The 25,512-nt window shown below is 44.3% G+C and overlaps 1 protein-coding gene across 4 annotated transcripts in view; it reads right to left on the bottom strand.

Annotated features, from left to right (window-relative positions):
• The window catches only part of LOC138497237 (fibrous sheath-interacting protein 2-like), a 727,834-nt gene that overhangs the window by 95,531 nt on the left and 606,791 nt on the right, over window positions 1-25,512 (bottom strand). The window contains exon 6 of one of the 4 annotated variants that reach the window (XR_011278548.1): window positions 25,037-25,112. The exons of the other annotated variants lie outside the window; for them this stretch is intronic. The gene's annotated coding sequence lies outside the window, so the exon portion shown is untranslated. The remainder of the gene's footprint in view (window positions 1-25,036; window positions 25,113-25,512) is intronic. 4 annotated transcript variants of the gene reach the window in all.

Raw genomic sequence — 25,512 nt, 5'->3', positions numbered from 1 at the left:
ACTCAGTCCGGATAGTGTTGGATGGGAAGCGGAGAACAAGGAGACATTTAACCTTTGAGCCAGTGAGTTCTTTCCAGTTTTGGTTGTTAGTGCATGTGAGTCTAGGACCTTAAAGCCATTCTACAGATATACGTCTCCAATGACTAGGCCAGCAAGTCAACAGTCACGTTATTAATGCAAAACCACCCAGAGGCACTTAGGAGTCAAGAACAGAAACTCTTTGCAGAAAACTCCTCTGGAGCCAGTCTGTGAACTGCTTTTGTACCCTGAATTCTAGGACATTTTTTACTCAGCCAGGTTAAGTTAAGACTCTCCTTAGGAGGGAAATTTTGGACAAATGAAAATGGAAGTTCCAGAGACCTCATTGTAAATAAACCAAGACATTCTTTGGAACTTCAGCAGAGAGGCCTCGTTACTCTTCGAAGAGGCTAACAGGTATTGTCTGGGGTGGGGAGAGGGCCACAGTGAGAGATTAAATTAATTCTTGTTTTTCTTTTCATCCTCTGCAGATTCACGAAGTTCCAGTTTGAAGACTGAAATCTGTTGTTTATTATTTTCTCCACTTCCCCTGGAAGTGTTGGGATTTCTGCTGTTAGTTCATTCAGTAGTTGACCAAATACTTTAGTGGGACTGTGGGGTTCACAGGCTACCGCGGATCAAGATTCACAGGACCTGATAAATAGTACTAGATAGAAGATGTTAATAAAAATGTAAGCAGCAGCATCTAATGTCATAAAGACTAATGTAATAATAGGACTATATACAAAATGTAAATACAAATGTCGGCAATACCACACTATAAATATTACTAGGTACAAAATGTGACTACAAAAGTAACTAGTAGCATCCAATGTCCTTACAATTATAACATACAGGTCTGCACAGTAAACAGTTGGGCAAGTCAGTACACTTAATATGCTGCATAGCTTCAACAAAATTGTTATCTTTCGAGTGCTAAATAAAAAATAATATGCAGGTAGTTACTAGCATATAATTATTGGCACTATACCTAATATGTATATACCACTCTAGGCACTAGAGTACTATACATACAAATATATAAAAAATGTTAATATGAATATAAGCAGTAGCATTAAATGTCCTCAGAATTTAAAAAAAACAGATGTAAACAGTAAACAGTACAATATTTTATATTGCAACATGTCTTCTATTCTATAAGTGAAACATCAACATTAAGAGAAGATGAGAAAGGTAAATACAATGGCCCTCATAACGAGCATGGTGGAGCAGTAAAAAAGTGGCAGTAACGGAATTACTGCCACTTTTACTGCTCTGCCATATTCCAAGTTTGGACTTGGAGTGGAGCATTTACATCACGCATTATGCTGGATGTAAATCCTCCAACTTTCTGCAAAAGAATTAGCAAGATCAGCAGAATTACTGGCAGCGGTAATTCCGCTGAAATCCCCATGGAGTCCTAAGGACTCCAAAAAATGGGGACTAAATCCACCTAGCAGCACTTAAATCCGAGTAGCAGTAACGGTAATTGCATTTGGCGGTATTCATGCAGATTTACCATGGGAATACCCCCAAACTCATAATGAGGGCCAATGTTTTGAATGCTAGATAAAAATGAATACTAATGTAGCCACTAGCATACTGTTAATAGCACAATATACAAATTGGGAATACAAATGTACACACCACCTTACTTTCATAGAGCAATATATACAAAAGCTAAATATGAAGGTACACACCAGCGTTCTATCAATAGTACTAGATAGAAAATGTGAATCCAAATCTAAGTGGTAGCATGCATTATCCTTACAATTGTAAAAAACAGGTGCACTCACTTATATTTGTCATACTAAATAAAACATACCAACGTATCCACCAGTGTAGTGTTAATAGCACTATATACAAAATGGTAATACAAATGCCAACAATAGCATACATAAAATAGCAGTATATACAAAATGTCAGTATGAATGTAGCCACTAGCGAGCAGTTGGACAAGTTAACATGCTTCATGTGATGCACAGCTTCAATAAAATTGTTATCTTTCAATGTCTAAATAAAAAATAAAACATAGGTAGCTGCTAGTATCATTACCAGCACTGTACTGAATATGAATGTACCCACTAGCATACTGCTAATAGCACTACATACAAAATGCCAGTACTAATGTAGGCATGCTTCATTTGCTGCATAGCTTCAACAAAATTGTTATCTTTCCCATGTTAAATAAAAAATGAACCATAGGTAGTGACAAATGTGTATCATTAATAGCACTATACCAAACATATGAATACCACTCTACGCACTAGCATGCTGTACATACCAATATATACAAAATGTTAATAAAAATGTAAGCAGTAGCATTACATGTCCTCACAATCAAAACATACAGGTCTATACAGTAAACAGTACAACATATTGGGCCTCATTACAACCTTGGTGCTAAGTGCACCAACTTTACCACCATGGTGTAAACTCCGTTTACACGATGGTGGATGGCGGATTTACCGCCCCATTCCAAGGTGAGTGGGGCGGTAAATCCCCATTTCCCATTTTCCCTTCCCCATTCCCATTTTTGCCCCATAGGGCATAATGGGAGTGGGGAAGGCGCTAATTACGCCGCCGTAAATTACGGTGGCGTAATTAGCACCATGGCAGGTTAGCGCCATGGATTTTAACGCCTGCTAAAAGCAGGCGTTAAAATCAGAATCAGGCGTTAAGGGTTAACGGTGGCGTTAACCCTTAACGCCTGAGTTGTAATGAGGCCCATTATATTGTAACATGACTTATTTCTACCGGTGAAACATCAACATTAAGAAAATATCACAAAGGTAAATACTAACGTATGCACTAGCAAACTATAATTAGTACTAGCAAAAGTTAATACAAATGTAAGCAGAAGCAGCTAATATCCTTACATTTATAACATACAGGTGTGTACAGTAAACAGTTGGATGAGTCAACATGCTTCCTATGCTTCATGGCTTCAACAAATGTGTACACAACATTCACATTTTTCTAATGCAAAAGTAATAGTAATACGCATAAAGCCACTAGCATACTATTCATAGCACAATATACAATATGTGAATACGACTGTAGGCACTAACATACCATACATAGCACTAGCACAACATTTTATATTTTGACAAGTCTTCTTTTGTATAGTCGAAAGATCAACATAAAAAGAAGATAAGACAAAAAAGAACACAAACTTCATCATAAATCTTGTAAGTATGATTAATTATAAAAACATAAAAACATTCAACAAATTTAAATTTTCCACAAATGTAGAGAAGGAGCCAAGTGCTCCCACCTCAAGCATCGCTCCCATGTTTCCTATATGTTAGGAACCAGAGTGTGAAATACGTGCAGTGCCAGTGAAGATACCAAGGAGATTCCTGGAAGCAAGGTTCGCATTGAGAAAACCGTACCTGCATACATAACAATATGAATGGCCATTCAAATGAAATCCCAGAAGAAGAGGGAAATGTGAGCAAAAGGGAAGATTGGTGACAAGCTGGGCTGACGCACCCAGAAGAGATAAAGAAGCAAGAGAACATAAGCATTCTATAGGTGTTAAGAAAGTGTCGAAGATAAGCAACATTTCGGGATCGAGATGAAGATGTTTATGCTACAGAATCAATGAAGATATCAAGTCTTTTTACACATGTACAGATGCAAGAAACGCAAGCAAAATATTCTTAAGGCTAGCTATGTAATGAATAGATTCCGGCATGCACCAAATATATATGTATAGGAGTGAATGAACTATGGACAATTCCACTATGCATTTTAGCAGAGCTGGACCCAGAGAAAGAAAGGCTTTTCCCAGTGTGTCGCAGTTGAAAAGCAATTGAATCACAGAGGTGAATCAAAGAAAGGCGAGGCTGGACCAGCACCATGAAGCCAAGGCCGCTCTGGGCCTGAAGGATCAGACAGCGGTTACAAGTGTGTGAAAAGAACAAACTCCTGTTCAGAAGACAGGCACGAGAACAATGAAGACGTCAGAGGTTAATTAAGTAATAGTATTATAAATGCAGCAGAACTCTAAAACATGGTCTTCAGTCACGTGGATGAGTGAAAATAGATAATCATGACGTGCTACGCCAACTTCAGGAGACAGAGTATGCTATAATCCCTTTTATTGCCAGGCATGAAGAACAAACTCAAGGCCAATCTTCAACAGGCTAATTGACTGGCAGACAGTAGAGTGCTGATGAATAGTAGGCTAATTGGTGGGAAGCTATGGTCAAGACCAACCCACCAGCACCTGCATGCCAGCCTGCGTGCTGCTGGCATATGAGGAAAAGTACTGACGGATACAGGGGGGGCAACCAATTATAGAGGGCGACTATTAGGGATTTTATCAGAGGGCTATTACATAATCTTGTGATATTTTCTTATGGTGGTATAGTGGTGTAGCGTTATTCTGATGATACCCTCTATGATGTGACAAGACTTCCCTCTGGTACCTGTATTCTATTTGGGTTCAAATCTAAACACAGACTTCTGGGCCTTACACACTTGAATTGTTGACAGAGCTAACTGTTTCTCCAGCAACTTATTTACGAAGCTGGACTACTGTTTTTGACAGATCTGCTCAGCTGTCAGCATGCACAGCCGAGACACTGCACTCGTTCAATCTGTCTATATATAAACCCACAGTAAATCAAATGACACAACCCAAGCACTATGAATAATGTATCAAGACACGAAGTAACTTTTAGAATATGCATTTATAAATGAACTTGACGATTGTAAAACAGAAACATTTAATAGCGATACAAATGGTCATGTGAATAAAATTCAGTAAAAATAAGCAGCAAGAGAGAAATTTCAACATGATCTCAGCTCAATGACTTAATGTGAGTTTCACCCACTTCGACCTTGGGTTGTGAATATTTGGCAAGAACCACGCTTAGTATCAAATGCAATTTCTCCAAATGACATTTGAAAAGTGCTGAATTCTTTTACATAAAAATAAAACTTCTCTGGCTGTCTCAGAATACATTTGCACACGTGTGCCTCACTTATCACCGAAATACATCAAATATGAGCAAGGTTTCTGCGCTGTTATCACGGGCAACCCTCCCCTGCTGTCCTGCCAGCATGCAGCAGTAGTGCAAACTCCTGCACTCAGGCAATCCAGGTAGAAGGCCATGACCTCTATCCGGCTACAACTGGTCTTCTCCATCTGCTGCCTGTGAGAATCTTGCATCTCTACACTGCACAATCCCAGCCAGTCACTTGTTCATCTGTCGGCAGAACCCCCTCCACCCTTTCTGTGTCAGGAATTTATATTCTGGCCCTGTCAATCTCACTAAACCTGCCTTTTTCCTGACGCGTGCCCATCAACCGAGGTGTTTGGCATTTCTTCCCTCAGAGAGCCACCTCCCAAGGATGTTTGTATCAATTGTTTCCTGCAGCACACAATAGAGCCTTCTACACTGGCATTTTTCCTTTGCAGCTTGTGTATTGAAATCACAGCTAACACACTCTGCCTGCTTGTTTTAATTCTATTGTAAAACAGCATTTCATCTGAACCTGGTTTTCACTGCTTTGTTAAGGGTAAATTATCAATTAGTAGAAAAGATGTTACTTGGTTAGTTTGGGTTAACATATATACAGTGCAAACTGGACAGATGACCTATTCACACTGAAGTGGATCATTTTAAAACGGGCTGACTACAAAAATGTGCACTTCCATTTGCAATGTAAGCAACTAGTGTAGGCCAGTTATTTGTTTTCTGTATTCTGTTTACTGCCTCCTCTGCATATAATGTCATAGCCCACTTACTGCCTCCATGTATATTATCCCTACCTCTACGGCATCTCTCCTCTCCTACAGAGTATTTCATAAGCAAGTACAAATGCTTTAACTGGAAAATGGCCCTGATTTTATAATAATTATGTATTTGCACTTAGTTATTCATGCACATTAGTATATACATGATTACTTCTTCTGATCAAACAACAAGAAGGGGGGATAAGGGGCACAACAGTGTAAGCATAGGATTTAACCTGTATTGATGACTTGTTAAGAAGGGCAGAAGCATTTAATAATTTTGGTAGTATAAGCGGTAAGCGGCTGCTTCAGGTGCAGAAGGGTAAAGTCTCAAGGCCACCCGAGTCTAGAAAAAACACACGCAAACAAGACCCATTGTTGCTAACAGGTAACCCTTTTGTGCACTCCTCAGTGATTAAAAATCCCAAGGCTATTTAGAGGATTAACAAGTGATGTCCCAAACGCTGGGTATCGGGTGACACACCAATACTGTAGAAAGTTCAAATGTAAATTCTTGTAGGCAGTTTTCTAAATAAATTAGATAAAAACTAGGATTTGAGTGTTTTTAAGTTTCAAACAAAATTCATCTGTGAACCATGAGTGATAAGACGTAGTCCAATGAAGAATACAATCAGTCATGATTGTGTTCCAAGGTTATAATCATATTAAACAGTATTAATGCATACTGAAGTTAATGTGAAGAAAAAAGATTAACAAGTCAAAAGGTAAACTTATCCATATATCTCCATATGTCATTAATGCTCATGCAGGGCCTCATAACGACTTGAGCGTTAACGGTAACGCTATTAGCGCGGGCGGTATTAGCCCTACCGCCGAACTCCCCGGCGCTAATAGCGCCGGATCACGAGTTTGGCGGTAATGACAATCCCCATTCCCCATTGGGCTCAATGGGGAAATTTCGCGCTAATACCGCCGGCGGATTTCCCGCTCAGAGCTGGGGTGAAATCCGCCGAAGTCCTGCTTTGGCGGACCCTTAAATCCGGCGGTAATAGCGCTACCGCCGGATTTAAGGGTTACCGCCGAAGTCGTGATGAGGCCCTGTGGTATAGTACAAATCCAGCAAGTGTATGCAAACCAATTCAAAAAGACAATTAAAACATTGTGTTACAATTCCACACAATTAGGTCATGAAACATATAAATTAATTAGGCAATTGTTATCATCCAATAAGCTCCACTTAGAATCACATTTGCCAACGCGTTTCAGATTTTAGTAATCCATCTTCAGGGCTTGGGAGCTTAAAGTTCCACAAACATTCCAACAGTAGAATTCTAATCTCATAAACACCTAGAAGGTAATAAATAGACTCACTTAGTCTGTTTGAATGTAACAGACATATTTGATAGGTGGCTGAATTAACCATAAAAAAGAAAACACTAAACTTAAATCCCTCGATATGTGGGATAGATTCTGCTGCGAGTCCCTGTATGTCAAGGATATGTATGTCAAAAAACCATGTACACTCTACACTAGTCATAGGTATAGCATAGATCAAAAAAGATTCCCCACCCAGGAACACGGGTTGTATTGGCCAGGGAGGGCAGATGTAGGTCAGCCATTTCGTGAGCAGATGAGCTCACTGCAAAAAAGCAGATGGGAGAATAAATAGAGTGGTAAGGAGGCGCTATAATAGCATCCACGACTCATGCTATCGAACGCCCTACTATTGTGATATGATATTCCAGTGTGGTGACGTTCGCCTCACTCAAGCTAGCATTTGACGTATGCGTTCTGTGAGCAGATAAGCTCACCGCTACAAAATAAGTGGGAGAGTGAATGCTATAGTGGGTGCTCTAATAGCGTCCATGATACATAGTATCTGATGAAATACTACTGTAATGCACCACTCCAGTGTGGTAATGTTCGTAAAACTCAAACTAACATTTTAAATACACGCTAACAGATGGCAATATTATTCAGTATTCAAGTCAGTATTCAAGCTGTGCCTCGTACACACAGCGCGTGAAAGGGAAGTTTCCTGCCGTCCGGCCATATCATGGCCATTATTGTGAAAGCGTTCCTGGTGAGCCTACGGCAAGAAAAATGTGGATGGTGCACTAACCAGTCAATGCTGGATCGGAGCCAGCCATCAACGTGCGGATCAAGCCACCATTGTATAAATGGTTGTTATGACACAGGTGTACATGCACTTCAGCAGTCTATTACCATATCCACCATCTTGGAGTGGGACAGTGTTGCTTATGTAACTGTCCCCGAAACAGCGTTCGTCACTTGTGATGAATGGATATCCCATACTGCCATCCTATCTCATTGTTCTGCACTCTGGTAAGGGGGCCATGGATTCCCAATGCAACATAGAGAGACGAAACTGTCTGATTTGTAGCCTTTCTTCGGTTCACGTAGAATCCGTTACTCTAGTGGTACACTGGGGATATTAAAAGCAGGAGGTGGGGCAAAGCTGCCAAAGCAATCCGGCTGGGTGCCCCACTGCTGCTGCAGTTACATGGAGCAATAAAGCAAAACGCTTGTTAAAGTGTAGTTCTATTCGTATGCTTAGGCATGCTGCCTTTAAAAGTGCTAATCTAATGGTGGATGGGAAAAATAGTCTTAGCAGGATGTAGGGCAAGTCTGCTGAATAGATCCGGCTGGGTGCCCCACTCCTGCTGTTATAAAAAGAGGCCACAAGAGTAGGAAAACCTTCATCTTACGCCATGCCACTCGAAGCCCAATACTGAGGTGCACCCGCGCACCCAGGAAGATGGTGTATGACGTGGGTACTTATACTCAATGCCATACTGCAGAGGAGGTCCTGGTGTAATTGAACTCATAATCAATACTATAACCATGGTGGAACCACAGTATAGAGGCTTGCCTCAATTAAAATATGACTTAAACCTGCCCATTTGATATCATTGCCTTATCTGCAAGGATGGGTGAACAAGCCCTCTTGAACTGCAGCCTGCTCACAGTCTACTCTTCTGAGGTCCAAAGGGAGAACCACAGTGTTTAAAGTGTGCATACATATGAAGAAGTTAAAAGATATCTGAAATCGGTCCTACAGATATCATTATCTCCTTGCTTGCTTGGGAAAGTCATACATCTCGGACAAAATCCCGCTCACAGTCTCCTCTCCTCAACTCCACTAAGGATCATTCAGTTGGACCAATATAGACCAGCCTCATGGGTGTAAACACACTCACACTCTTCTATCCCCAATCGTTGGGATTAATAAGGCTATATAAAACACATTAAATCAAACTCGCAGTTCATGCGTCGTGGATAGAGTGAATCAAGAAGATCAATACACACAATTTCCCTTTGTAACAATCTCTTGTGCAAGTCGCCACCTCTGTTACCTGGTTTTATCTGTTCTAAAATTACACATTTCAATTTGAGCTACTGTGTGTCTGGCTTCAATGAAGTGCATAGTAACAGGTGATTTCAGGTTCTTTGTGCGAATGTTAGACTTATGTTCAGTCCACCTTATTTTTGCTTTTCTCATCATCATGCCCACGTTTTAAAAACCACACGGGCACTTGAGCGCATATATTACGTTCGATGAATCACACGTACAGGAATGTTTCAGGTGGATAGCCTTCCCTGAATTAGGATGTGTAATGCTGTTGCCGAATATTATATTGCCACAGTGTTGGCAGTTATGGCAGGGCTGTGTTCCTTTGGAGTGAATGTTACGTGTTGGAACAGTGGGTATCTCAGCTTTCACCAGGATGTTACGTAGCGCCATACTATTTATGTAGGTGAAAGTTTGTAGTTGTTGGAATAGTGGCTGCAATTGTGGATCCATTTGGAGCATTGGCCAATTCCTTTTAATGATTTTCTTGATCTTACCACTTTGAATAGGGTGAGTCATCACATCACGTAAACCAGTGGCTCACTCCTTTTGGGAGGTTTAGGAGTCAAGAGAGTATCCCGATCTATAGTCTCAATTTTTTCTGCAATACCAGAAAGGAGGGTAGGACTATAACCTCTCATCAAAAATGTCCCTTGCAAAGAAGTTGCTTGTCGCTTATATTCCTCTATCTCCGAGATGTTTAGACTGTATCTGAGGAATTGGCTCAGGGGCACACTATCGATGGTGCATTGTGGATGAAAGCTAGTGGCTAGCAATAGGCTGTTCCTATCTGTGGGTTTAGTAAAGATCCTTGTGGCCAAGTTGTGGCCCTCACTATAAATGTCTACGTCCAGGAAGTTGATGACAGTCTTGCTGGTTTGGGTCGTAAATTTGATTCTCGGGTGCATCCCGTTAATCATTTTAAAGAACTCCTGCAGTTCTTCTGAGAAGCCTGACCAAATGCCAAAAACGTCATTGATGTAATATACAAAGATGGAGAGGTGTTGCATCCATCTGAGCGAGTTATGCATGTGTTCGGTTTCCAAATAGAACATATATGTGTTGATATACATAGGTGCCATGGCGGCTCCCATACTAGTGCCGGATAGTTGTAGAAAAAATGTGTCTTGGAATTTAAAAAAGTTATTTAACAGAACCAGTTTGAGCAGTGTAAGTACAAAAAGTCTGTCACCTTGGCAGTTCCCTGATCGTAGCAGCAACCACTCGACTGCTTCTAGGCCTGCTTCGTGCACTATGTTGGTGTACAATGAAGTAACATCCATAGTGAATAAAGTGTCTCTGTCATTCACAAACTGTGTCTCTTTAAGTCTCTGCAAGAAATGTATGGTGTCCTTTATGTAGGTTTCGGTGTCTTGAATCAGTGGCTGTAGAATACTGTCCAGGTATTTGGCAAGCGGTTCTACTAGGCTCTCTGTTGCAGCTACAATGTGGCATCCTGGAGGTTTTATGAGTCTCTTATGACTCTTGGGAAGGATGAAGCACACTGGGGTGATGGGATGTGTATTTTCAAGAGATTTGCGGATCTTCTCTGAGATAACACCTTTGTTCTCAGCCTCATCCAAAACCTCTTGGATTAGAGTCTGCACTTTCTCTGCAGGGTTAAATTCAATTTCTTTGTAAATTTCCGCATCTATAAATTGTCTCTCCACTTCCTCTAGATAGTCGAGTTTATTCATGAGGACAGGGCCCCTCCCTGGTCTGCCGGCTTGAAGATAATATCAGGATTATCAACAAGTTCTTGGGAGTCTGTCGTTCCGTACATGTACATTTCCCATGTCTCTTCGAGTTAAAGGGAACTTTTTTTTAAATCTTTCAACACTGTTTTCTCAAAGACTGTAAGGACATGGCTTTGAACCGGTAGGTTAAAGGAACCTTTAGGGTTCATCTCGAGGAATTCTGAGGGTTCCTCTAGTGTTGAATCGTGTTTGAGGGTGTCAAAAAAGACCTTCAATTTGAGCTTTCAATCTTCTCTCTCAAGAGGTTACTACTATGTTGAGGAACAAATGATAATCCTTTCCGCAATACCCCCAGTTCTAAAGGGGAGAGTAGGAGGAAATATTCACGACTAGTCGTTTTCTTCCTCTGTTTTTTTTTTATTTTTTCCCCTTCTGGTGGGTCCTTTTCTAAAAAATGCGGAATGCCAGTGTCAGAATTACTGTCAAGAGATGAGGGGCCTGCCTCAGTTGTAGTTTCTGGAGTTACTTCAAGTTCAGTGTGTTAGGGAGAATTCTCAGAAATGTGCTAATACCCTTCTACCTTAGAGACCCCCAGCTCTTTTGCTGGACTTTAGGACTTTTTAATTTCTAACCTGGATAGAGTAAGACCTTTTCCCCCACTCTCTCATGTATTTTTTTGTGATTTGGACTCTGTTTCTTTTGACTTTTGAGTCTGACAAACTCCATAGGCATCATATTTACATTGTGACACACAGCACCTTCAGTGCAGTGGCACAGGGAAGTCTCTTAGATTTCCCAAAGGTTTAAATACCTTCTCTTGACAAAACTACTGTTTCCAAGAGCAGAAAGTGAAACTTTCTAGACCCAGCATACACTATCTTACCATAGGATGCTGGAGGGGTTACTTAGTATCCCCTTTGTCTAGTTTCTCATGTAATATTTTTATGTTACCCTTTATACAATTAATGGCTGGTTGCAGTGGTTTACTTTTTACTACCATTGTGTGTTTTTACTGCGGGCTGCATTCGCAGCTGCAGTAAGGCACCCATGAGTGCCCATTTTGTCAAAATGGCCCAGTCTTCTTTTTTCGCCATTTCTTGTTGGAAAGGATCTTCTTGGGGTTTACTCTGCGCGCCAAACCAGGTTTGGTCCCTTTGTTCATTTTGTCTTTGGTGGGATTCCCGAGTGAAGCCCGCCTCTGGCTCCAGTATGTCTGGCAGGGGCATGAAGTGAGGGAGGTACCCGAAACTCCCTGTGCTTAATCCCCTTGGTTACAGGAATGCACCCAAAGGTGATTCACCAGCTAGCTGTACTCGGAGGACAGCCACCCTGCTGTGTGATTAACTGCTAGGCTGTAATGAATGGGAGAAACCTTTAGAAAAGGCAAGGCTTTTTGGCTTGGAAGGCAGAGTCGACTACTGGATGAAGGAATCTGAAGAACTTGCAAGAGATGCCTGCTGCAACTCCTGGACCGTTGGTTTGCCCGGTGAAGCCCTGCTGCTGTGCTGAAGCTCTGAATTAGTTCCGACTAGAGAAGCCCTGCAAGGACAACTTCTACCCTTGGGTTGGTGGGACCAATCAACCCCAAAGTGAACTCGTCTGGACATCATCTCAGAGCTGGCTGTACTTCCACTGCTGCTGGAACCGAAGTGCCAGGGAGAAGATCACCAGATCGAGTGCATCGCTTTTAAGTTGGACCTGAGCACCAGGAAGATCCTCTGGTCTGCCCTGAAGCAGGACTGACCAAGCCTGAGCCATCTCAACAGAGTGCTGGACCCCAGATACGAGGAAAGTCTGAAGTGGTATCCGAGACCCGCAGTGTTGCTATTTGCTGTAGATGCAAGGAGCTGAAACCGTGAAGTGCCGCCGAATTGAAGTTTGCCCATTGCTGCCGCTGACCTTCCCATTGCACTGCAGGAGTCCCCAGACGCCCTCCGTCTTGTCCCCACGAATGAGGCCCAGGAACACCAGGATCTGCAGAGCTGTACAGGAACAGAAGCCAGCTGGGACCATTTCTTCTAACCAAACGTACAGTAAACCCTTGTGTAGCCTTACTTGCACTCAGTTGAGACTTGACTTGGTTGCCATTGTAGCGTTGCTTACAGCTTGCCCTTCACAAGCTTCCCAGCTTGTGGCCCTTCAAGTGAATCTTATTTCTACAAACTTTTCTAAAAACATTGTGAAAGACTTTTACTTACCTGCAAAGAAGATCTTCAGCTGCCCTAGACTTTGCTCAACTATCATTGGCTGTCCTGGCTCCCTGAGCGACTCTTCTTACCTCTGACTCTGTGCCTTTACCTTCCCCCCAGGAAAGGGTTAAATGTACTTGACATTGGAAGGTTTAAAAAGCACTTACCTGTTTATGAATTATTTGTTAACCTTTGTTTTATTCCCCAATTTAACCTTTGCACCAAACCCAGTATTGCTCTAAATGTACCCGTGATAAATCAATGTCCACAGTGTCCTAGCTATTTAAGTCACCTGAGGGTGTAGGAAGTGTCTGTGTGCCATCCCAAATGGGTATCATCAGATTTAGAGAAACAGAGTGTGTTTTGAAGTATATTATAATTGTTACATGTTTTGCTCCCTTCTGAAGAAGGCTTATGTAAATGACTTAAATAAATAAATAAATAAATAATTGTTTAATCAAGAAACCTTGAGTTTAGTGGTTTATTTGAATAACTGTCACTGTGTAACTCTGTGTTACAACCCTACTGTTCACACTGACCTCTCTTGAGATAAGCCTGGCTGCTCAACCACACTACCAACCTGTGTAGTACAGACTTGTACCAAAGGTTGGGTTCCTATTGCCAGGAGGTCAAGGTTGCTCTAGTCTTCCAAAGGATACTGCACACAATCTTGCCGAACACTAGTGGCAGGCAGTGAGGATCTATTGTAGAGTTGTTACATTGAGTGTTTGCTTTAAGTTTGTTCAACTAAAAACCTTCACAAGGCTAAGCTTCACTAGAATAGCAATTGTAACATGCCTTGTATGGATAACTTCAAACAGGAAGCCCTGGTCATTTTAACAGTAGAACAACTCGAAGAAATGTGTAGCATCAGGAATCTCCCTGTTAAAGGAAAGAAAAATGAATTGATTACAAGGTTGTTAGATCACCAAAGGTTGGATAGTAGGCCTGTAACTCCTACTAGTCCAGAAAGTGTGGAAATTGATAATGAGGATGATAATTCAGAGTCTAACTCTAATGTCTTAGAAGAGTTAGAGGAGATAGCGGAGTCCCAGGAAGGGAGCCCCTCTTTGCCGCAGCAAGCCATTTTGCCTCAACCTATATCCACTGGGACCCCACAAGGTCCATCACTGAGTCCAGAATATGCGTCTCTTAAGAAAATGAGACTTGAATGGGAATTTAAAAGGTTGCAAGCTCAAGCTGAAGCCAAACATCAGGACATCAAACTCAGGGAATTGGAAATGCAACATGCTCTTGAAATAAAAAGGATTGTCTATTGAAAATGTTTCCCTCCCAGAGTCCTCTAGGTCTTCCAGTCCCAAGAGGCCTCACCTGCCCAAAGAAGCAGTGAGGATGTATGATGTGAAACTTGATATTTTGAATTGGTTGGGTGCTTATGAATACAATCATGGGATTCGGGGTCTCACAGGGAATCAGTTCATTCCTAGGCTTTTGTCTAGGCTCCCCCTGGTTGCAACTGATGCTGTAATGGAGGTGGGGAAACTTGAAAGATTGGAGTATGAGAATGTGAAGCTGGCTTCGATAGCCAGATTTGGGAAACAACTCCTTCCCAGTACCTTAAGAGGTTTGGCACCCTGAATAAGACGTATGGTACCCCTCGGGCAACCTGGGTGTGTGAATGTTTGAATAATTTAGATGAGATGGGTTAAGAGTTACAGAGTAACTACCTTTGAAGGAATGAGAAATCTGTTTTGTTCGAGTCTATTTTTGATGCCTGTTCACCTGAGCTGACACAGCACTTGGCTGACTCAAAAGAGATTGATCCCAAGAAGCTAGCAACGGCTGCTGATTGTGGGTTGCCAACAGGGCCACTCACAAGGATTCTGGGGCCACTCACAAAAAAGATGAGGGGAAGCAGCACAAGAAAGATGACAAAGAGAATTCTAAATCCAACCACCCCAAAGAGGGCCACAAACATAAGAAGGGTAAGCCATTTGGGCAAACAGGCCAGTCTAGTGAAACCTCTGGTGGCAAACCAAGCCCCCATTCCAGTTGGTAAATGTTACGCTTGTGAGTCAACTGACCATGTGAAAGGGGATCCCTGATGCAAGGCTAAACCTTCAGGGGTCCACACTGCCTCCTTAGCCTTCATCCCTGAAGGAGAAGTTCATTTGGCAAGTGGACACTTTCATCTATTGACTGAAGAGCCCATTGGAGTCTCAGCCAGTGTTTCTTCAGTGTCCCTGGGTCTGTAGGACCAGCAGAATGTAGATGTGTATACCTCTATTCCAAATAACACAAAAGAATATTACAAGGACAGTGTAATTGTGTATGGCCAAGAGACCCCTTCCATTAGAGACACCGGAGCCAGCATTCCGGTGGTGGATGAAACCTTTTCCAAACCTGAGGATGTTCCAAAGACACTCAAAGGACCCACTAAGCTTGCTGAAGGCCCTGCCCAGGTGGTTCCAATACTACAAGCCCATCCAGTGCAGCAATATGACTGTAAGAATATCTGCCAGTGTACAGAATGAGGTGCCTGGGAGAGTCCTGTTGGGGAATGACTTAAAACTCTTGGAGTTGTATCAAGCACCCCCAGGCCTCCTCGAAAAAGGAGGCAGGAGCAGACAGCTACAGTGGTACCTATAGCTCCCAGTCCACAGGAAGGACACCATTCTAATTCCAGGACAAGGAAAGAGACAAAGGGGAAACCCCAGGTCTCATGAAGAAAGAAAGGTATCACCCCTGTGGACAAAACAAGGACATCCCTGAGAGGACAGCCCTAGGTCACACCTGTGACCCCTCCACCAGCTGAGGTTGAGTGAGAGGACTAACCAAAGGATGGTGGACCAGCTACTGGTGAAACAGAGCTGGAAGAAGCCCTTCCCCTGTTGGAGATCTGGATCCTAAATACCATCCTGAGCTGCAGACTTTGCTTGCAGAAGGTGGCCTCTGTAGGGGAGAGTGTCCTACGCTTGAAGGAATTCGCCAACAGGCAGCTTCCCAGCTGGAAGGGCAAGAGCCAGGGAAGCACAGGCTCTATTGGGAGGATGGCCTCCTTTACAGTGAGCCCATAGAGTCTGCCCCAGGGGACTACAGAAGACTTGTAGCGCCTCAGGAGATGAGACCCCAGTTTCTACAGTTAAACCATGAGATTCCTTTAGCTGGTCACTTAAGTTTTAAGAAGACCAAGGAAAGGATTTCTCTATATTTCTACTGGCCTAAGATGGGGTCTGATGTACATATATTCTGCAGAAGCTGTAACACTTGTCAGACATCTGGCACATATATTAAGTTTGATGAATCACACATACAGGAATGTTTCAGGTGGATAGACTTCCCTGAATGAGGATGTGTAATGCTGTTGCCCAATATTATATTTCCAAAGTGTTGGCAGTTGTGGCAGGGCAGTGTTCCGTTGAAGTGAGTGTAATGTGTTGGAACAGTGGGTATCTCAGCTCTCACCAAGCTGTTACGTAGCGCCTTACTATTTCTGTAGGCGAAGGTTGGTAGCTGTTGCAATAGTGGCTGCGATTGTGGATCCATTTGGAGCATCGGCCAATTCCTTTGAATGATTTTCTTGATCTTGCCACTTCGAATAGAGTGCGTCGTCACGTAAACCAGTGGTTTCAGAGGTTTAAGAGTCAAGAGCGTATCCCGATCTACAGTCTCCACATTTTCTGCAATACCGGAAATGAGGGTAGGACTATAACTTCTCATAAAAATGTCCTTTCCAAAGAAGTTGATTGTCGCTTACATCTCCGAGATGTTCCTGTTACGCTCACCTGGCTCCCACAGGGGCGACGTTCGGAACTGGATAGCTGCGGCCTCTAACAACGTGAATTGTAGTGCAGAGATGACTGACTCAACTGGCCTGCTCAATTTTGTCTGCTTGACCCGTAGGAGTATTCTCCTGAAAGCGGAGAAAAGGAATTAGCCACCCGTGGATTGAGCGAGCACACCCCCACCGTTTTCCCACTAATCACCTCCGATATTCCCTTTCTCCAGTCTCACCTTATGGTTTTGAATGATGAGCTCTCCATCCTGCGTGGAGTGCAGGGGCGCGTAGATAACCAGTTACTTCACTGGTCCAAGGGAATTGGGTGAGTTCCAGATGAATATTGAGTCCGAGGTAAGTGGCAAGGAGCCGTAATTATTTGGTTCTTAAGAGTTCAAAATGTCTGTTATTCACTCTTGTCCGATTCCTTCCTTTGTCTTGCAGCTTGATTCGAGAGGAGGTTGTCCCGTAGCAACTGATTGCGTTTAGGTAAGAGTCTGTGTTACCCAACACTGTCCGGTAATGGCAGTGCTTAACCTGTTGCTTTCTCTCTCCTTACAGGTGCAGCGTAAGACGATGTGGCGTGTAGAAGAATAATATCTGCGGCGGTAACTCGGTAAGTCTATAGTGATAATAGAAATTGTCTTTGTTGGTTTCTCGGCTCACCTTATTGGGCCTCATTTCGAGTCGGGCGGTAAGGGTTAACGGTCACCGGTAACGAGACCGGTGCCGTTAAACCCTTACCACCCTATTCCGAGTTCCCTTTGCGGGTTGGAACTTAACACCTGCTTTTTGCAGGCGTTAAAAAACCACCCCGCAAAGGGACCTTGGAGCTAATTACGGCACCGTAATTTACGGTGCCGTAATTAGCACCTTCCCCATTCCCATTGAGCCCTATGGGGCAAAAATGGGAATGGGGAAGGGCCCATGGTGAATGGGGAATTACAGACCCCGCCAACCTTGGAATGGGGCGGTAATTCCGCCATTCACCATGGCGCAGTCGGAATGATAACGGCGTCAACCAAGGCGCTAATAGCGCCTTGGTTAACGCCAGGGTCGGAATGAGGCCCATTGTCTTTCTTCGTCCCCTTAGGTGCCGGGAGTTTGGCGATGAATGATGGAGCAGCGCCGGGTCGAGGAGGTGCTGTGAAGACTGGTAAGTATAGCGCTGCGCTGCAGTTGGCGGTGCAACGCGCACAAAATAAAGTCTTTTTCCTTGTTCGGATGCGTGAAGGATCCAGGATCAGATGAAGAATGAAGGTAATGTTCTTGCTCTAACCTTTTCTTCTTATTTCCCTTCTTTCTAGGAGCTCCGGATTCGAGGCAGGCGTGGCAGAAGACTGGATGCTGGACAGACAGGCACGGTGAGCGTTACGCTGCAGGATGCAGAATAACGAGAAGCATGTCCTGCTCATCGGGCGTGGTTTAAATAGCCTCCAAAGTAGTCCCAGGAAGAAGTTCCCCAAGACCACACCCGATTAAAAAATAGTCTGAAACAAAGTAGTTCCTTCCAGGCCTCACGTTGGCTTGGATTCTTTGCAGCATGGTCTGCATGAGGTACGTTTCTTCATATGAGCCTGGCGCCTATGGCACCAGGACTGATCCCATATATGAGCCTGGCGCCTACGGCGCCAGGAATGGACCCAGATAGACCCTAGCCGGGGTGGCTGGGTTTTCAATAGGTGTCTGGATGCCTGCTCCCTGGACTGATGGACTTGGTCTGGATGTCCCGGGGTAGGCATCATGACAGTTCCGTCTGTATCTGAGGAATTGGCTCAGAGGCACACTATCAATGGTGTGTTGTGGATGAAAGCAGTGGCTAGCAATAGGCTATTCCCATCTATGGGTTTTGCAAAGATCTTTGTGGCCAAGTTGTGGCCCTCACTATAAATCTCTACATCCAGGAAGTTGATGACAGTCTTGCTGATTTGGGTCGTAAATTTTATTCTCGGGTGCATCCAGCTCATCATTTTACAGTTCTCCTGTACTTCTTCTGAGGGGCCTGTCCAAATGCTAAAAAACGTCATTGATGTAGCGTACAAAGATGGAGAGGTTTTGCTTCCATCTCGGCGAGTTGAGCACGTATTTGATTTCCAAATAGAACATATATATCTGTTGGCGTACATAGGTGCCATGGCGGCTCCCATACTAGTGCCGGATAGATGTAAAAAAAATCTGTCTTGGAATTTAACCAGTTTGAGCGTTCTAAGTACAAAAAGTCTGTCACCTTGGCAGTCCTCTGATTGTAGCAGCAACCACTCGACTGCTTCTAGGCCTGCTTTGTGTACTATGTTGGTGTACAATGAAGTAACATCCATAGTGAATAAAGTGTCTCTGCCATTCACAAACTGTGTCTCTTTAAGTCTCCACAGGAAATGTATGGTGTCCTTTATAAAGGTTTTGCTGTCTTGAATCAGTGGCTGCAGAATCCTGTCCAGGTATTTGGCAAGCTGTTCTAATAGGCACTCTGTTGAAGCTATAATGGGTCACCCTGGAGGTTTTATGAGTCTCTTATGAATCTTGGGAAGGATGTAGAACACTGGGGTGATGGGATGCGTATTTTCAAGAAATGTGCGGGTCTTTTCTGAGATAACACCTCTATTTTCAGCCTCATCCAAAACCTCTTGGAGTATAGTCCGCACTTTCTCTCTAGGGTTAAATTCAATTTGTTTGTAAGTTTCAGCATCCATTAATTGTCTCTCCACCTCCTCTAGTTAGTCGAGTTTATGCATGAGAACCAGTGCCCCTCCCTTGTCTGAAGGCTTGAAGATGATATCTGGATTATCAAGCAAGTTTTTCAGAGTCTGTCGTTCCCTACAGGTAAAATTCCCATGTCTCTTCGAATGAAAGCGAACTTTTTGGAAATCTTACAACACAGTTTTCTCAGAGACTGTAAGGACATGGTTTTGAACTGGCGGATTAAAGGAACTTTTAGGGTTCATCTCGAGGAATTCTGAGGGTTCCTCTAGTGTTGAATCTTGTTTGAGGGCGACAAAAAAGACCTTCAAATTGAGCTTCCTCATGAGCTTAAAGAAATCGATCTTCTCTTTCAACAGGTTACTACTATGTTGAGGAACAAATGATAATCCTTTCCATAACACCCACAGTTCTAAAGGGGAGAAATAGTAGGAGGAAATATTCAATACTAAGGGCCTCATTACACGTTGTGCGGTAAAAATCGGAATTTTACGGCATGGCGCTATTAGCATGTCCGCCCTCGCTAAAGACCGCTAATAGCGGCCCATTACGAGTTCGCAGACACGAGCATAGCGCCATGCCGTAAATGTCATTACCGCCATGCCGCAAAAGTCCACAAAATGCCCATTACCGGCCTCGACCACAGTGCTGATAGCACCTCCTCCCTCACGCAACATGCTAATAGCGGTCACCGCTATTAGCGGACACCGTCAAAAAGCGGAACCGGAAATAGCGTCATCGCACAGGAACGGGAAAGAGAACGGCGGCCATCTTTAAAAACACAATCCAGTGCCATCCTCTGCATCCAGGACATCTTACCGGAGAACTCTGACCAAAAACCATCCAGGACTGCCTGAAGATGTCAAAGGCCCCGAAAAAATCCTCTGACCGACAGCGGAAAGAGAAATTCACACCAGAGGAGCTCATTATGCTGACTAGCACACTTGCAGCCAATGCGGAGGTGGTATTCGCCAATGATATGCGCCGGGCGGCTATCATCAAGAAAAAGGACATCTGGGACGAAGTAGCCCGCAAAGTAAGTGCAGTGGGCACTACCACCCGCAGCGTGAAGGACTGCCGCAAGAGGTGGGACGACCTCCGGCTACGTGTGCGGAATATCCTTTCAGTCAACCGCAACCTTGCAATGGCCACAGGAGGAGGCGCAGAATCACCTCTGAAGATGAAGGAGTGGGAGGAGACATGTGCCTCCACCATCGGAGTGGAAGCCATAGAGGGGGTCGGAGACATGGAGCATGGTGTGGCCATCTCATCTGATGGAGGTGAGTGAATACGTCAAACAATGCACAGTGAAGGGTGAGGGGGTACCCCAAACACGTGTCGATGACCAGGCCATTGGTCCTGCCACACACATACATGCATGCATCACCATATACACGTGCAATACTGACCCATCTATGCATGACCAACCCGACATCCCCATGACAAGAATCACTGATGAATAGGCCCCAATGCATAGAGCAGCATGACGTGAACATTCTGCATGAGGCACCTAGACCCATTAACGATGATGTACCCTATTCATGTCCTCCACAGGATCACCGACGGACACTGGAGAGACAAGCACCGCAGCACGTACTCCCCCAGCAGCCAAAAAAGCCAGAATGCATGAGAGGGGTGACACCGCCACCACCTCAAGTGGAAGTGGGAGGACAGTCCATCTGCAAAGGGCCAAGGGCAGCAGGAGCACCATTGCATCACAGCCTGAGGGCACGGCTCCTGTTGTAGCCGAACCCACGCAAGTGTGCCCCATCACTGCTGAGATGAGCACGGAGGGCACGCACTCCACAGCCACCAGCTCCACTGGGGAGGCAGCAGCCACCGCACCGGCCAGTGATGAGGAGGACGCAATCGACGTCCTACAACTCATCCATGACCCCAGCCCAACATGGTCCATTGAGGGGAGTCCGAGGGCAACGTCCCGATCTGCTACCCAGGGAGCACATGACACCCTCACTGTAGAAGGTGCATAGAGCCCTCAGCTGTCCTCACCGGATGCCGGGTGCATGGACCAGGGCGCGCCGTCCAGCCCAGCGGCATCTACCACCCTGGAAGACCTTGCAACCATCAGCCGGAGGCAGGAAGACATGGCTGCGCTGGTCGCCCAGCATGTGGCCGAGACAGTCCGTCTAAGGGAAGACCTCCAAAAATATGCTGGACAAACAAAGGAGGCCATGGAGGCCTGCACTGACAGGATATGCCAGGAGATGGGCCAACTCCGCCAGGCCATTCTACGTATTGGGGACATCATGGAGCAGCATCACCAACCCCCAACACAGGATCGACGGGAACCTCCTCCTCAGCAAGTTCCCTGCAGACCAGCCCCCTGCGCCGCTCACTGCGCAACCTGAGGCGCCCCGCATCACAGCAACCCGATGTAGGTGGGGGCCCTGATGCTTAGCTCCACCAAGGACCAGGTGGCACATGTGGTGCAGGAAACATTATAGACACCATGAGACTCACCTGGGTGTTTTGGGGGGTAGGGGGGTAAGGGTGCATTTGGGTGTTTGGGGGGGAGGGAGGTAAGGGTGCATTTGGGTGTTTTGGGGTGTTGCATTTATTATCACATTCTGTTCAATACACAGTTGTTCTGAAGTTGAAACCCAAGCGTGGTCTCCATCATTGCGTATGTGTCATTTATCTCGGACAGGGTCCTTTATGGTACTCCAAACATGCACCAGGGCAACAATATCCATCTCCGTCCATGCTTTTTCACCTTTGTGCCTGATGGGATTTCAGAATCAGATGCTGACGCACATCGTTGTGCCCTCTTGGCATTGCCTCTTGCATGTCCTGCCGGGGCATTCCACCCGTACTCATCCACATCCCCATCATGCACTTCTGGTGGTTGCATGTCAATTTCAGGTGGCATTGGCACATTCCGTCATTTGCACATTTTTGGTCCTCTACACATGGCTTGGTTATCTTTGCCACTTTGACACGGCTGTACAGGAGTGCCTCACACAGGCTGCTTAGGCAGCGGAGCACTGTCATTGGAAGTCTGACTGCCAGCTCTATCACGACGCAGGTACGGGGATGTGCAATATTGTTGTCCTCTTCCTGCTGGTTCTGTGGGTTCCGTACAGGGGTTGGGAGCCACCTCCTCAGTGGATCGCTGGCATTGTCTGTATGGTGTGAGGAATGGGTACCTGTTACGGGTCACCTCTGGTGTGGCCTGTTGTTGTTGGTGCTGCACTGCTATCATGTAGTCAAGGCTGTCATGTCATGCTGCTGCTATTGGGGCCATCTTGGTGTGGGAAGGGGTGTGGGTAGGGGTGTGGTGTGCTCTTTTGTGCTGCCTGTCTCCATTGCATGCACCTGTGCTGATTGTGTCCACCTGTAGTTGATGGGTACACTGCTCAGGTCTCTTAACGGGTGCTTTTCGATGCCGTTATTAGCGCCATGCCGGTAAGGGGTTTTTGGGTGTTTTACATGCCGCTAATACCATGTCCGCATGGCTTGTGATGGCCTGGTATTAGCGCCATGGCGCTAATTCCGGCCTGGGGGTTGCGCGTCCGTGCCCTTGCCGCTATTAGTGGCACCGTAATTAACGGGTGCGCAGATAGCGATGGGTCCGGGTCGTGATTGGCTTAGGGAATTAACGGTACCGGTAAAACTTTACCGGTACCGGTATTCCATTACCGCACAACGTGTAATGAGGCCCTAAGTCTTTTTCCCGGTCGTTTTCTTCCTCTCTGGGTTTTTTCTTTTCTCCCTTCTGGTGGGTCCTTTTCGTAAAAATGGGGAGTGCCAATGCTGGGATTACTTTGAAGAGATATGAGGGGCCCGCCTCAGTTGTAGTTTCTGGGGTTACTTCAAGTTCAGTGCTAGATGCGTCAGATGAGGTCGTCTCTGGATTGGGAGTTCCCGGTGTCGGTGCACGTGGGTTATAGGGTCTTGCCAGGCACTGGCCGTAATATTCCTACCAACTGTAGACAATATCGAGCTTGTAATCTTATGTATCTCGTCTAAATTTCCTGATCTTTTTAACTTCCAATTCTTGTTTGTACTTGGCCAGCTTCTGGTTAGTACCTTCAAGAATCTGTTTTAGTTGTTCCGTGGACAGTCCCGTACTTAAATTCGTTTTAGTGTTATTGATATCTTCGTCCAGCGTAGTTAGATTATGGGCCAGTTCTTCTATAAAGAGCAATATAAGATCCAACGAGCACTTATTTAGAATTTGTCGCCATCTTTTCACGAAGGTAGGATTATCTTTGCATAAAGTCGGCTCTAAGTTACCCGTGAGGAATTCTCTGTGCCTTATGGTACTGAGCAAGCGTTGTGGCATGCAGCTTCAGATTAATCTCACAGCAGATTTTCCGCTCTAGCTGTTCAATAAGCGTTTCTGGTTTGTTGCGGTAATTAGTTCCTCCCTTGTAGACTTAATTAGGCCAAGAATGCTCTGAGCCTCTTCTTCCCCTAATCCAAGCGTTTCAGCTCTGTTATTAGTTGTTGGATCTATTTCCGTGAAGGACATTGTCATATGAGTTTTACTCAATTAGTGATGGAAGTGTGTGCACCCGCTCGGATTGGCCAAGTTTATACGAAATAACAAGAAAGGGGGATGAGGGGCACAACAGTGTAAGCATAAGATTTAACCTGTATTGATTCATTGTTAAGAAGGGCAGAAGCATTTAATACTTTTGCTAGTATAATGGGCTGCTTCAGGTGCAGAAAGGTAAAGTCTCAAGGCCACCCGAGACTAGGAAAAAGACACGCAAACAAGACCTGTTGTAGCCAACAGGTAACCCTTTTGTGCACTCCTAGTGGACTAAAAAACCCAAGGCTATTTAGAGCGTTAACAAGCGCTGGATATCACGTCACACGCCAATACTGTAGAAAGTTCAAAAGTAAATTCTTGTAGGCAGTTTTCTAAATATATCAGATAAAAACTACGATTTGAGGGTTTAAGTTTCAAACAATATTCATCTGTGAACAATGAGTGATAAGACGTAGTCCTATAAAGAATAAAATCAGTCATCATTGTGTTCCAAGATTATAATCATATTAAACAGTATTAATTCATACTGAAGTTTATGTGAAGAAAAGAGGTTAACAAGTCAAAAGGTAAACTTATACATAGATCTCCATATGTTGAGATATTAATGTTCATACAATTTGGTATAGTACAAATCGAGCAAGTGTATGCAAACCAATTCAAAAAGACAATTAAAAAAATTGTGTTACATCTCCACACAATTAGGTCATGAAACACATAAATCAATTAGGCAATTGTTATCATCCAATAAACTCCACTTAGAATCACATTTGCCAACGCGTTTCGGATTTTAGTAATCCATCTTCAGAGCTTGGGAGCTCATAGTTCAAAAACATTCCAATAGTAGAATTCTAATCTCCTAAACACCTAGAAGGTAATAAATAGACTCACTTAGTCTGCTTGCATGTAACAGGCATATTTGTTAGGTGGCTGAATTAACCGTAAGGAATAAAACACTAACCTTAAATCCCTCGATATGTGGTATAGATTCTGTCACAAGTCGCTGTATGTCAAGGATATGTATGTCAAAAAACCATGTGTACTCTACACTAGTCAGAGGTATAGCATAAATCAATAGATCAGAAAAGATTACTCACCCGGCTGTAACACGGTCTGTATTGGCCAGGGAGGGCAGATGTAGGTCGGCCATTTCGTGAGCAGATGAGCTCACCGCTAAAAAGTAGATGGGAGAATAAATAGAGCGGTAAGGAGGCGCTATAATAGCGTCCACAACATGCCCTACTACTGTGATGTGATATTCCAGTGTGATGAAGTTCGCCTCAAGCTAGCATCTGACATATGCGTGCCTTCCAATCAGGCATTACCAATAGTTGTTTCTTTCTGTGGTACTACTAGTCCAAACATATCCATGGAACTGTGTGGCTGAAAGCAGGGGCACATGGTTCTACAGTATATTTACTGCCTATTTTAATTTTGGGAGTGTTTGCATACTATTAGGGAATAAAAGTGGCGATACAACCCTTATCTGTAGGGCTGCCTCCTGTAACCCTTGCTCCCTTTGTAGATCCACCAAGAAATGTCACAACATTGGATGTGGATGGTGAAATCTCTT

The sequence above is a fragment of the Ambystoma mexicanum genome, chromosome 5q (assembly GCF_040938575.1).
Source record: "Ambystoma mexicanum isolate Mex_15411 chromosome 5q, UKY_AmexF1_1, whole genome shotgun sequence".
In the NCBI taxonomy this organism is placed as follows: domain Eukaryota; kingdom Metazoa; phylum Chordata; class Amphibia; order Caudata; family Ambystomatidae; genus Ambystoma; species Ambystoma mexicanum.
The sequence above is the reverse complement of the archived record's forward strand: the minus strand, read 5'-3'. Positions and strand labels throughout refer to the sequence as shown.